A 13,951-nucleotide genomic window follows, 5' to 3' on the forward strand; every position below is an offset into this window, starting at 1 on the left:
GAATCCTGACCTGGTCCTTAATGACCAAACACGGTACCATTACCTGCCCTCATTAAAGTAGCAGCCATTATTATTATGTTTTCGTAAGGCGGACCCCACCCAGAAACATATGTTATTATTCCTCTCACCATTAGCTCATAAGTTTGTTATAACTGTTTCACACCCACATTCCACAGACTTGTTTATTCCCCTCTCTTTATTCGGTCTGTTCGTCACATTCACCTGTTTGTCCATATAATGTAATAGCCTGCCTCATTGTTCGTTTTTAGAACATTTCTCCTTTATACACTCACAAAGTTTTATTATTTTTGTATATGCCGTAATACAAGATCTATTTGTTCAGTGTCTTGTTAGGTACATATCGTGCTTGTATTTTGAATCGAAATAGTCATAAAATGTCACATATATTTGTACTGCATTATTAGTACAGGTATGAAATCTCGCTGAAGTTGTGTGGACTGTCTGTTTAGCACTAAGTTATTCGAAGATGGCCTAAGAAACCAAAGCCGATTCATAAAGAACAGATAAATGTTATCGTGTAACATTGTTTTGTATTCAAGTTATTAAAATATCAAAAATTTTTTGCGCACTAGTTTCCTTACAAGGGAACCTCCTCATCGCACCCCCCTCAGATTTAGTTATAAGTTGGCACAGTGGATGGGCCTTGAAAAACTGAACACAGATCAACTAAGAAAACAGGAAGAAGTTGTGTGGAACTGTGAAAAAATAAGCAAAATATACAAACTAAGTAGTTGATGGGAAGATAAGCAACATCAAGGATTATTGGGAACGCAGGCGCGCCGTGGTCTCGTGGTAACGTGAGCAGCTACGGAACTAGAAGTCCTTGGTTCAAGTCTTCCCTCGAGTGAAAAGTTTTAATTTCTTATTTTCAGATTATGTGACAAACTCTTGTGTTTTCATCACTTTTTTGGGAGTGATTATCACATCCACAAGAAAACCTAAATCGGGCAAGGTAGAGGAATCTTTTTACCCATTAGCCAAGTGTACAAGTTAGGTGGATCGACAACATATTCCTGTCATGTGACGCGCATGCCGTCACCAGTGTCGTATAGAATATATCAGATATGTTTTCCTGTGGAGGAATCGGTTGACCTATGACCTTGCGATCAAATGTTTTCGGTTCCCATTGGAGAGACACGTCCTTTCGTCTACTAATCGCACGGTTTTGCGATGCGGTCGCAAAACACAGACACTAAACTTATTACAGTGAACAGAGACGTCAATGAACGAACGGACAGATAACTATGCAAAAATAAAGAAAGTAAAATTCTCACTAGAGGGAAGACTTGAACCAAGGACCTCTCGTTCTGTAGCTGCTCACGCTACTACTCAGTTCGTATATTTTGCTTATTTTTTCACAGTTCCACACAACTTCTTCCTGTTTTCTCGATTGATCTGTGTTCAATTTATCAAGGCCTATCCACTGTGCCAACTTATAACTAAATCTGAGGGGGGTGCGATGGGGAGGTTCCCTTGTTAGAATCGAATGAGAAAGATTGCGTAGCGAAGAACACGTGCAAATCTAAAATCCACAGTTTTACATTTTTACCGCAAAAAGTAAAAGGTTTACAGAGGAAGTGAGTAGAGGTGGCGATAGCTTTCCTTTATTTCCATAAAACAGTTTTTTTCGCGGCACATCTGGTGATTCGTACGAGTGGCGTTTGAAAAGTCCGTGCAAAGTCCGAGACATGGCGCAACCGGCGCGTATGGAGGTCATGTTAGGTATTAGCATCTCTGAAATGAACGCACACCAAGTTTCAGCCATATTGGTCTACTTCTTTGTGTTTGGCATTCGTGTCAATCAAGGAAGTCGAGTGATAGTCAAAAAATGGACGAAAAGGAATTTCGCGTGGTGATTAAACATTACTTTATGAAAGGCAAGACGCCTCAGGAGACTAAAGAGAAGCTTGATAAATATTACTGTGACTCTGGACCTTCGATTAGAGCAGTTTATAAGTGGTTTCAAAATTTTCGGAGTGGCCACATGGGCACAAGTGATGCTGAACTTTCTGGACGCCCTGTGGAGGTTACGACTCCAGAAATCATTGATAAAATACATGATATGGTGATGGATGGCAGAAGAGTTAAGGTGCGTGAGATTGCTAGCACTGTGGGCATCTCGAATGAACGGATACAAAGCTTGATCAAAAACGGAATCGTATGAAGTGTTGCAAGGATGGTTTGCAGCTGTTCAAGAAGAATCTGCACGTCTTTTAGCGTCGTTTCGCCACTGTGGATGAAACACAGATAGATTACTATACTTATGAGATCAAACAACAATTTTAACAGTGCCCAGAATGAGATTTTCACTCTGCAGGGGAGTGTGCGCTGATATGAAACTTCCTGGCAGATTAAAACTGTGTGCCCGACCGAGACTTGAACTCGGGACCTTTGTCTTTAGCGGGCAAGTGCTCTACCATCTGAGCTACCGAAGCACGACTCACGCCCGGTCCTCAGTCTTTCAGGAGTGCTAGTTCTGCAAGGTTCGCAGGAGAGCTTCTGTAAAGTTTGGAAGGTAGGAGACAAGATACTGGCAGAAGTAAAGCTGTGAGGACCGGGCGTGAGCCGTGCTTCGGTAGCTCAGATGGTAGAGCACTTACCCGCGAAAGGCAAAGGTCCCGAGTTCGAGTCTCGGTCGGGCACACAGTTTTAATCTGCCAGGAAGTTTCAATCTTAACAGTGGGTTACCAAGGGAGAATCTGCACCAAAAAAGGCGAAGACCATTCCTTCCGCCGGAAAGGATATGGCGACTGTCTTTCGGGATTCGCAACGGATAATCCTTATCGACTATCTGGAAAAGGGTAAAACTATTGTGGGTGCATATTATACATCGTTATTGGACCGTCTGAAAATCGAACTGCAAGAAAAACGCCGATGATTGGACCGCAAAACAGTCCTTTTCCATCACAACAATGCACTAGCACACACCTCAGTAGTTGTGGCCGCAAAATTAGTGGAAATAGGATCCCAACTCGTTTCACATCCCCCTATTCTCCAGACTTGGCTCCCTCGGACTACTATTTGTTCCCCAATTTGAAGAAATGGCTGGCGGGACAAAGATTTTATTCACACGAGGAGGAGATTGCAGCAACTAATAGCTATTTTGCAGACTTGGACAATTCCTATTACTCGGAAGGGATCAACAAATTAGAACAGCGTTGGACGAAGTGTATAACTAAAAAAGGAGACTACGTCGAAAAATAAAAAAGGTTTACCACAAACACATAAGTAGTTTTCATTTTTGCACGCCCCTCGGAGGCAGCAGCGTGCAGCGACCAGCAGCCTGTGTTGCGCCGAGCGATGCGGCGGAGAATCGCCGAGGTCCCGGCTGGGCGTGAGCCAGTCAAGTCTCTTCCGCTACTTTTCCGTCCGTCCACCACAGCAGGTTGCTTCTGCCTCATATCACGAGTCGCATCGTGCACTGTGTCGCGGAAGGGATCGCCTCAGAAACAACCGTGCCAAAGAGTTCATAGCGAAAAGTTATTAATCTGTGGCCAACCGGCGTTTATGGTAGACGTTGCCGGAAGATACCAACACATGACCACTCGTGGCGCCGCAACCCGGAACCCAGCACAACACCACGAAATAAATGTCACTCCACTATATCCCATATGACGGTCATCCCGAAAAAGCTCGAAAACTACACCCACCAAAAGAAGTTTTGCATCACCCCGGTTCTCAGAACTGCTGAAGATAGACACTGACTGTGGATATTGTAACACGCAGTCCCTTTGACTGTTCAGAGATGTCACTAAACCCGCCCAAAGACGTAAACAACCATGCATGAGCAGCGCTTATTAGACGGACGAGGTCCGATAGCCGATCAGTTCCAGTCATTCCACCAGGAAGGAGGTACACGGCTCATATTGTCTCTAGTTCAACCAGGCCTAGACGGTCCAAACCGCGGTTCGATCGCGTCCGCATTGTTACTTTGTGCCAGGAAGGGCTCCCGACAAGGGAAGTGTCCAGGCGTCTCGGATTGAACCAAAGCGGTGTTGTTCTGACATGGACGAGATACAGAGAGACAGGAACTGTCGATGACATGCCTCACTCAAACCGCCCAAGCGCTACTACTGCAGTGGATGACCGCTACCTCCGAATTATGGCTCGGAGGAACCCTGACAGCAACGCCACGATGTTGAATAATGCTTTTCGTACAGCCACAGGACTCAAACTGTGCCAATAGGCTGCGTGATGGGCAACTTCACGGCGAGGTTCATCTTTGCAACCACGACACCATGCAGCGCGGTACAGGTGGGACCAACAACATGCAGAATGGACCGCTCAGGATTGGCATCACATTCTCTTCACCAATGAGTGTCGCATATGCCTTCAACCTGACAATCGTCGGAGACGTGTTTGGAGGCAACCTGGTCAGGTTGAATGCCTTAGACACACTGTCCAGCGAGTGGAACAAGGTGGAGGTTCCCTGCTGTTTTGGGGTGACATTTTGTGGGGCCGACGTACGCCGCTGGCGGTCATGGAAGACACCGTAACAGCTGTACGATACGTGAATGCCATCCTCCGACCGTTAGTGCAACCATATCGGCAGCATATTGGCGAGACATTCGTCTTCATGGACGACAATTCGCGCCCCCACCGTGCACATCTTGTGAATGACTTCCTTCAGGATAACGACATCGCTCGACTAGAGTGGCCAGCATGTCCTCTAGACACGAACCCTATCGACCATGCCTGAGATAGACTGAAATAGGCTGTTTATGGACGACGTGACCCACCAACTACTCTGAGGGATTTACGCCGAATCGCCGTTGAGGAGTGGGACAATCTGGACCAAGAGTGCCTTGATGAACTTGTGGATAGTATTCCACGACGAATACAGGCATGCATCAATGCAAGAGGACGTGCTACTGCGTATTAGAGGTACCAGTGCGTACAGCAGTCTGGACCACCAGCTCTGGTGTCGCTGTATGGTGGTACAACATGCAATGCGCGGTTTTCATGAGCAATAAAAAGGGCGGAAATGATGTTTATGTTGATCTCTATTCCAGTTTTTTGTACAGGTTCCGGAACTCTCGGAACCGAGGTGATGCAAAACTCTTTTTGATGTGTATATTTTGAGAATCCTAAGCATCGTTAATCATGGGTGAATCAAGGCAAACCATCGACATTCACTGCAAAACGAAATCGCTTTGGAAAGAAGACAATGCTCTGCGTTTGGTGGGATCAGAAGGGTGTCATCAATAATGAGCTGCTAAAACCTGGTTAAACCGTTAACACTGATAGCTACCAACAGCAAATGACCGATTTAAATCGAACATTGCGTGAAACACGTCGGGAATATGGAAAAAGGCAACACAAAGTCACATTGCTCCATGATAACGCCCCATCGCCCCATCACACACAGCAAAACGGGACAGGGAAATGATCGAGGCGTTTAGTTCAATTATCATCTATTTTCATCATTGGGACACGCTTCACTTCGTATGGAAACGTACGAAAATGGCTCACTGACTGATTCGTTTCAAAAGAAGAACTATTTTTTTGGCGTGGCATTCATAGCCTGCCGGAGAGGTGGGAGAAACGTATAAATAGCAACTGAGATTATTTTGAATAAAATAGTGTTTATCAGTTTCAAACAACAAACATGTAATTATTGCAACCAAATTCCGGTTTCATATTTCTACACCTGGTACACAGCGGGCAATGTTAAGTAAAATAAATAATTACAGGTTAATAACATATTTTTTTGGGCGGGGACCGCCTTTAGCAAAACACAGTTTTGTTTTTTGTCCCAGACACCTTTCACTGCAGTTGCAGTATCATCAGTGTTTTTTTATATTTTATGGCTGTTAAACACAAGGAATGTTCTTTACTGTTTAAATACATGTAAATATTAGTTTCTAAATCGTAATTACAGATTTTTGAAGAGCACATAAAATTGTGTATTCATACCCTCTACCACATGGTGTGGTTTTCCTGCTGTATTACGTTTTAACAGGGTCTGTTTTTCTTTGCAGTTTGTCATCTGCAACCATATACAATTATAAAAATTACCATTTCTAAACTGTTATGGCTATGCCTGAAATTAATAATTTCCTGTGATGGTTGTTTGTTTGTTTGTGTGTGTGTGTGTGTGTGTGTGTGTGTGTGTGTGTGTGTGTGTGTGTGTGTGTGTGTGTGTGTGTTTACATTATGTTTCACTTACGTTTTCTTTTTTCGTTACCCTCTTTACTGTCAAGTTCTCCGTATTGAGTTGTCACCGTTTACTAGCTGTAAAAACAAGATGACGGACAGTGGAAAGCCGAAATCTAGTTCGAAATAAGCAAAAATCAGTAGAACAATAACAGTGTGTTTGTTATTCAGCTTCAAAAAGACTTACCTTTCAGGTAACCAAACGGTATATACTGTCTCCTTTTAAGATTCAAATGGTTCAAATGGCTCTGAGCACTATGGGACTTAACATCTATGGTCATCAGTCCCCTAGAACTTAGAACTACTTAAACCTAACTAACCTAAGGACATCACACAACACCCAGCCATCACGAGGCAGAGAAAATCCCTGACCCCGCCGGGAATCGAACCCGGGAACCCGGGCGTGGGAAGCGAGAACGCTACCGCACGACTACGAGATGCGGGCTCTCCTTTTAAGAGCCCGTATGGAAGACGTATAAAAGTCATATTATATTGTTGACCGTAAGACCAGGAAATTTTGCTCAGTCACTTCCCTTATTCCCACACTTGTCCGTTCTTATTCCCCGTTAGATAGCGTATTATAAATATGCTACGACGTTCATTCGAAGGAAACCCATTTGTTCGGACCAGTACCATTTTTGTAGTCTGAGAATACATTTTCGATACTCGATTATTATAACTACTTTTAAAAGCGACCCAATTTTTAGCAGTACTATCCAGTAACTCACACGCATATTGTGGGGGTAGGTAACCTCAGATTTCCAGCAGCTAATCGGGACAGAGGTTAAAATTCCACAGAGAGTTTCATTCACGGCGTGAAGTAACGGAATGCGTCAATACAGACCAAACAAAACAGGAGGACATTTGGTAAGTGACACACGACACAGGCCCTCAGATAAGATAGAGACGAGGAAAGTGTCCCACACGGCACAATGCTACGCCTCCCCTGCCCCATTTGTTGCAAAGTATGCTGAAACTGTTTACGGCACCTGTCACACGCTGGAAGGACCGACAATTAAAAGAAAACTATGTAATGGTGCTTAAAATGGCTTATGCTATCGCCAACATACATTAAAGGAGGTAATCAGTGAACTTAAGTTGGTTGGTTGTTTGGGGAAGGAGACCAGACAGCGAGGTCATCGGTCTCATCGGATTAGGGTAGGATGGGGAAGGAAGGGGAAGAAAGTCGGCCGTGCCCTTTCACAGGAACCATCCCGGCATTTGCCTGGAGTGATTTAGGGAAATCACGGAAAACCTAAATCAGGATGGTCGGACGCGGGATTGAACCGTCGTCCTCCCGAATGCGAGTCCTGTGAACTTAAGTGTGGATGTGTGTGTGACTGTGCGTGAGGACGACCAGAAAGAATGACGAGAATTGTTTAAGAATAAACAATAGATATTCCGTGAATATCACTCAGGATTCTGTACCAACAAGCTTACATTCCGATAAGGAGACAGAAAAACATTACGTACAGTTAAAGAAGCTGGTTAATCCTACTGCAAAATGATGGGAGATTTTAACGCGGGACTCGAACCAGTACTAAATGACGATTCTTCCACTGGAAAGTTTGGGTATGATACCAGAACTGACAAAGATTGTACACTCGTACACACATTGTTCCAGATGAAAACAAACAGATTTTGCAAGGAAAAAGTGTAACTAGAAAATAATGGTCTATACATTACCAAACCATAAAAAGATAGTTCGTGCTGTGATTGCTCTAAAGTACTTACGAATTTCACGTAATCACAGAGGAAACGAGAGGAAACAGAATTCTCTTCGGAAGCTCACTTTTTACGAATACCCTTTATAAAAGCAGTAGAAAGCGCAATATTATCCAAGACTATTTACATTTATTTACGAAGGAAAGAAGAAAGATGTGAATTTAACGGGCCGGCGACGTAGTGTTTATTAGAAAGGGAATGAGGAAGGACGAGGAAGAAAGTTTTTCTCGAGATGCTTTTGAAGAAAACACATCGCCATTCGCGTGAAGTGCTTACGAGAAGTCTATAAATCTGCAAAGTGGTTTGATGCGAGATGATTTGAAACCTCTGCCACGCGACTACAATAAGTAAAGTGTCTTACCCGTAGCGCCTCATTGATTCGTGTTTGGTACAATAATGGACACAGAGAAATTACATGCTGATATTTCTGTACTGCCTACCCTTTCCACACCGTCATAAACAAAACTGTACGGGCTTTTCACTCTTTATGTAATGAACCTCACAATTTCTTAAAGACAGCGAAACATTCTCCCGTGATTTGAAACGTTTTCGCTGACTCTGCAGTACTCTCTCTTCCCTAGACGTTTCTTCATTACGATAATGGATTCTCAGCTCGCGTTGCGCTTTACCGCCACCATATGTCAGAATGAAAGAGCGCGCTTTTGTATGTTTCGCTGCTATTTGTTTCAATCGCGAGACGTCTTAGATCCACAAACCGTTCTCAGACGACAAATGAAAGACGACGGCGCTCTGTCCGGCTGTAGACAGCGCCTTGAAACTGGAGTACATTAGTCCAGTCATTTTATATCTCTGCTCACTGCAAAACAAAACACTGCACACACTGAAATGGTAATATGATCGGCGTAATTTTGGTCAGGCGACTTGAGTCCTCACTGTAATATCGCATTAATCATCAAACTATCACTTGCATCACACGTAAGAAAGTGTTTCTGAATGAATTAATAAAATATTACTTTCCTCCATTACCAAATTAACTACACTACTGTCCATTAAAATTGCTACACGAAGAAGAAACGCAGATGATAAACGGGTATTCATTGGGCAATATACATTCCTGGAAATTGAAATAAGAACACCGTGAATTCATTGTCCCAGGAAAGGGAAACTTTATTGACACATTCCTGGGGTCAGATACATCGCATGATCACACTGACAGAACCACAGGCACATAGACACAGGCAACAGAGCATGCACAATGTCGGCACTAGTACAGTGTATATCCACCTTTCGCAGCAATGCAGGCTGCTATTCTCCCATGGAGACGATCGTAGAGATGCTGGATGTAGTCCTGTGGAACGGCTTGCCATGCCATTTCCACCTGGCGCCTCAGTTGGACCAGCGTTCGTGCTGGACGTGCAGACCGCGTGAGACGACGCTTCATCCAGTCCCAAACATGCTCAATGGGGGACAGATCCGGAGATCTTGCTGGCCAGGGTAGTTGACTTACACCTTCTAGAGCACGTTGGGTGGCACGGGATACATGCGGACGTGCATTGTCCTGTTGGAACAGCAAGTTCCCTTGCCGGTCTAGGAATGGTAGAACGATGGGTTCGATGACGGTTTGGATGTACCGTGCACTATTCAGTGTCCCCTCGACGATCACCAGTGGTGTACGGCCAGTGTAGGAGATCGCTCCCCACACCATGATGCCGGGTGTTGGCCCTGTGTGCCTCGGTCGTATGCAGTCCTGATTGTGGCGCCAACCTGCACGGCGCCAAACACGCATACGACCATCATTGGCACCAAGGCAGAAGCGACTCTCATCGCTGAAGACGACACGTCTCCATTCGTCCCTCCATTCACGCCTGTCGCGACACCACTGGAGGCGGGCTGCACGATGTTGGGGCGTGAGCGGAAGACGGCCTAACGGTGTGCGGGACCGTAGCCAAGCTTCATGGAGACGGTTGCGAATGGTCCTCGCCGATACCCCAGGAGCAACAGTGTCCCTAATTTGCTGGGAAGTGGCGGTGCGGTCCCCTACGGCACTGCGTAGGATCCTACGGTCTTGGCGTGCATCCGTGCGTCGCTGCTGTTCGGTCACAGGTCGACGGGCACGTGCACCTTCCGCCGACCACTGGCGACAACATCGATGTACTGTGGAAACCTCACGCCCCACGTGTTGAGCAATTCGGCGGTACGTCCACCCGGCCTCCCGCATGCCCACTATACGCCCTCGCTCAAAGTCCGTCAACTGCACATACGGTTCACGTCCACGCTGTCGCGGCATGCTACCAGTGTTAAAGACTGCGATGGAGCTCCGTATGCCACGGCAAACTGGCTGACACTGACGGCGGCGGTGCACAAATGCTGCGCAGCTAGCGCCATTCGACGGCCAACACCGCGGTTCCTGGTGTGTCCGCTGTGCCGTGCGTGTGATCATTGCTTGTACAGCCCTCTCGCAGTGTCCGGAGCAAGTATGGTGGGTCTGACACACCGGTGTCAATGTGTTCTTTTTCCACTTCCAGGAGTGTATATTATACTAGAACTGACATGTGGTTACATTTTCACGCAGTTTGGATGCATAGATCCTGAGAAATCAGTAACCAGGACAACCACCTCTGGCCGTAATAACGGCCTTGATACGCCGGGGCATTGAGTCAAACAGAGCTTGGATGGCGTGTACAGGTGCAGCTGCCTATGCAGCTTCAACACGATACCACAGTTCATCAAGAGTAGTGACTGGCGTATTGTGACGAGCCAGTTGCTCGGCCACCATTGACCAGACGTTTTCAGTTGGTGAGAGATCGGGAGAATGTGCTGGCCAGGGCAGCAGTCGAACATTTTCTGTATCCAGAAAGGTCCCTACAGGACCTGCAACATGCGGTCGTGCATTATCCTGCTGAAATGTAGGGTTTCGCAGGGATCGAATGAAGGGTAGAGCCACGGGTACACCATCGGAGGCGCTCCTGTCTGTGATGTAGCCGTGTTGTCCGAGCTGATAGTCCGTGCTGCTGCAAACGTCGTCGAACTGTTCGTGCAGATGGTTGTTGTCTTGCAAACGTCCCCATCTGTTGACTCAGGGATCGAGACGTGGCTCCAAGATCCGTTACAGTCGTGCAGATAAGATGCCTGTATCTCGACTTCTAGTGATACGAGGCCGTTGGGATGCAGCACAGCGTTCCGTATTACCCTCCTGAACCCACCGATTCCACATTCTGCTAACAGTCATTGGATCTCGACCAACGCCGGCTTCAGTGTAGCGATACGATTACCCGCAATCGCGATAGGCTACAATCCGACCTTTATCAAAGGCGGAAACGTGATGGTACGCATTTCTCCTCCTTAGACGAGGCATCACAACAACGTTTCACCAGGCAACGCCGGTCAACTGCTGTTTGTGTATGAGAAATCGGTTGGAAACTTTCCTCATGTCAGCACATTGTAGGTGTCGCCACCGGCGCCAACCTTGTGTGAATGCTCTGAAACGCTAATCATTTGCATATCACAGCATCTTCTTCCCGTCGGTTAAATTTCGCGTCTGTAGCACGTCATCTTCGTTGTGTAGCAATTTTAATGACCAGCAGTGTATTTGTTGATGCCTATGAGTCGTTCATACCGGTCCCTTTGTTTGATCAAATTTTACGATAAATTTCCTTTCCGAAGGATTCGATTTAGTCTTTCCCTAGTACTTATTCTATCTATCCATGCAACCTTCAAAATTTTCTGCAGCACCACGTCTTCTTCTTCTACGTCCTCGTCAGCGTCTACGTTCCACGTCCGCATAATTCTTCCAGACAATTATTTTCCGCATCTACATCGTACTCCGCGAGCCACCTAACGGCGTGTGGCAGAGAGTATTTCTGATACCAACTAGTGATCAGGCAGTATCATGGGCTCTCTGCTGTCCCTGATTTGCATAATTGATCTAGGTGATAATCTGAGCAGCCCCCTTAGATTTCTTGCAGATGACGCTGTCATTTACCATCTAGTAAAATCATCAGACAATCAATTCCAATTACAAAATGATGTAGAGAGGATTTCTGTATAGTGTGAAAGTTGGTAATTAGCACTAAACAAAGAAAAGTGCGAGGCCATACACACTGGTACAAAAAGAAATCCGATAAATTTTGGGTCTACGATAAACGGCACAAATCTAGGGGCTGTCAATTCGACTAAATACATAGGAATTACAATTACGAGCAACTTAAATTGGAAAGACCACATAGATAATATTGTGGGGAACGCGAAACAAAGACTGCGGTTTGTTGGTAGAGCACTTAGAAGATGCGACAGACCCACTAAAGAGACAGCCTACTTTACACTTGATCGTCCTTTGCTGGAATATTGCTGCGCGGTACGGGATCCTTACCAGGTAGGATTCACAGAGGACATCGAAAAACTGCAACGAAGGGCAGCTCGTTTCGTGTTGTCACGCAATCGGGGTGAGAGTGTCACTGATATGATACGCGAGTTGGGGTGGCAGTCACTGAAACAAAAGCGGTCTTGAAACCTCATGGCAGAGTAAAACTGTGTGCCGGACCGAGACTCGAACTCGGGACCTTTGCCTTCCGCGGGCAAGTGCTCTACCAACTGAGCTACCCAAGCACGACTCACGCCCCTTCCTCACAGCTTTACTTCTGCCAGTACCTCGTCTCCTACCTTCCAAAGTTAACAGAAGCTCTCCTGCGTACCTAGCAGAATTACCACTCCTGAAAGAAAAGGATACTGCGGAGACATGGCATAGCCACAGCTTGGGGGATGTTTCTAGAACGAAATTTTCACTCTACAGCGGAGTGTGCGCTGATATGAAACTTCCTGGCAGATTAAAACTGTGTGCCGGGCCGAGACTCGAACTCGGGACCTTTTCATTCTAAAGGCGGTCTTCTTTGCGGCGAGACCTGTTTACGAAATTTCAATCACAAACTTTCTCTTCCGAATGCGAAAATATTTTGTTGCCACGCACCTACGTAGGGAGAAATGATCAAGATAATAAAATAAGAGAAATCAGAGCTCGAACGAAAATATTTAGGTGTTCCTTTTTCCCACGCGCCATTAGAGAGTGGAATGGTAGAGAAGTAGAATGGAAATGGTTCGATGAACCCTCTGCCAGGCACTTAAGTGTGAATTGCAGAGTAACCATGTAGACGTAGATGTAGATGTTCTAAGTAAATGGCTCGCCTTTTCGTAATTTCCGAGTCCAGTGGACGTACTCCTAGAACAGCTAACGAAGTGTCGCTGGGGCTAGTACAGCAGGCGCCTGTTGGACTCATCGGTGGGCTCCGCGCGTGGTTACTGCATCGGCAGCGTCCCCAGTTGGTTTCGTGTGCGCTCCCTCCCCCCCCCCCCCCCCCAGTAATCCCGCCCACTACATCTACATCTACATTTATACTCCGCAAGCCACCCAACGGTGTGTGGTGGAGGGCACTTTACGTGCCACTGTCATTACCCCCCTTTCCTGTTCCAGTCGCGTACGGTTCGCGGGAAGAACGACTGCCGGAAAGCCTCCATGAGCGCTCGAATCTCTCTAATCTTACATTCGTGATGTCCTCGGGAGGTATAAGTAGGGGAAAGCAATATATTCGATACCTCATCCAGAAACGCACCCTCTCGAAACCTGGACAGCAAGCTACACCGCGATGCAGAGCGCCTCTGTTGCAGTCTGCCACTTGAGTTTGCTAAACATCTCCGTAACGCTATCACGGTTACCAAATAACCCTGTGACGAAACGCGCCGCTCTTCTTTGGATCTTCTCTATCTCCTCCGTGAACCCAATCTGGTACGGATCCCACACTGATGAGCAATACTCAAGTATAGGTCGAACGAGTGTTTTGTAAGCCACCTCCTTTGTTGATGGACTACATTGTCTAAGGACTCTCCCAATGAATCTCAACCTGGTACCCGCTTTACCAACAATTAATTTTATATGATCGTTCCACTTCAAATCGTTCCGTACGCATACTCCCCGTTTTCAAGAAGGGACGTCGAACAGATGTGCAGAACTATAGACCTATATCTCTAACGTCGATCAGTTGTAGAATTTTGGAACACGTATTATGTTCGAGTATAATGACTTTCCTGGAGACTAGAA

At 46.1% G+C, this 13,951-nt stretch overlaps 1 non-coding gene across 1 annotated transcript; it reads right to left on the reverse strand.

Annotated features, from left to right (window-relative positions):
- Positions 1-12,394: 12,394 nt before the first annotated feature.
- On the reverse strand, positions 12,395-12,469 carry Trnap-cgg (transfer RNA proline (anticodon CGG)). The gene has a single exon. It is a non-coding gene; the product is annotated as a tRNA-Pro (tRNA).
- Positions 12,470-13,951: the final 1,482 nt, after the last annotated feature.

Source organism: Schistocerca serialis, chromosome 12, assembly GCF_023864345.2.
Source record: "Schistocerca serialis cubense isolate TAMUIC-IGC-003099 chromosome 12, iqSchSeri2.2, whole genome shotgun sequence".
In the NCBI taxonomy this organism is placed as follows: Eukaryota; Metazoa; Arthropoda; class Insecta; order Orthoptera; family Acrididae; genus Schistocerca; species Schistocerca serialis.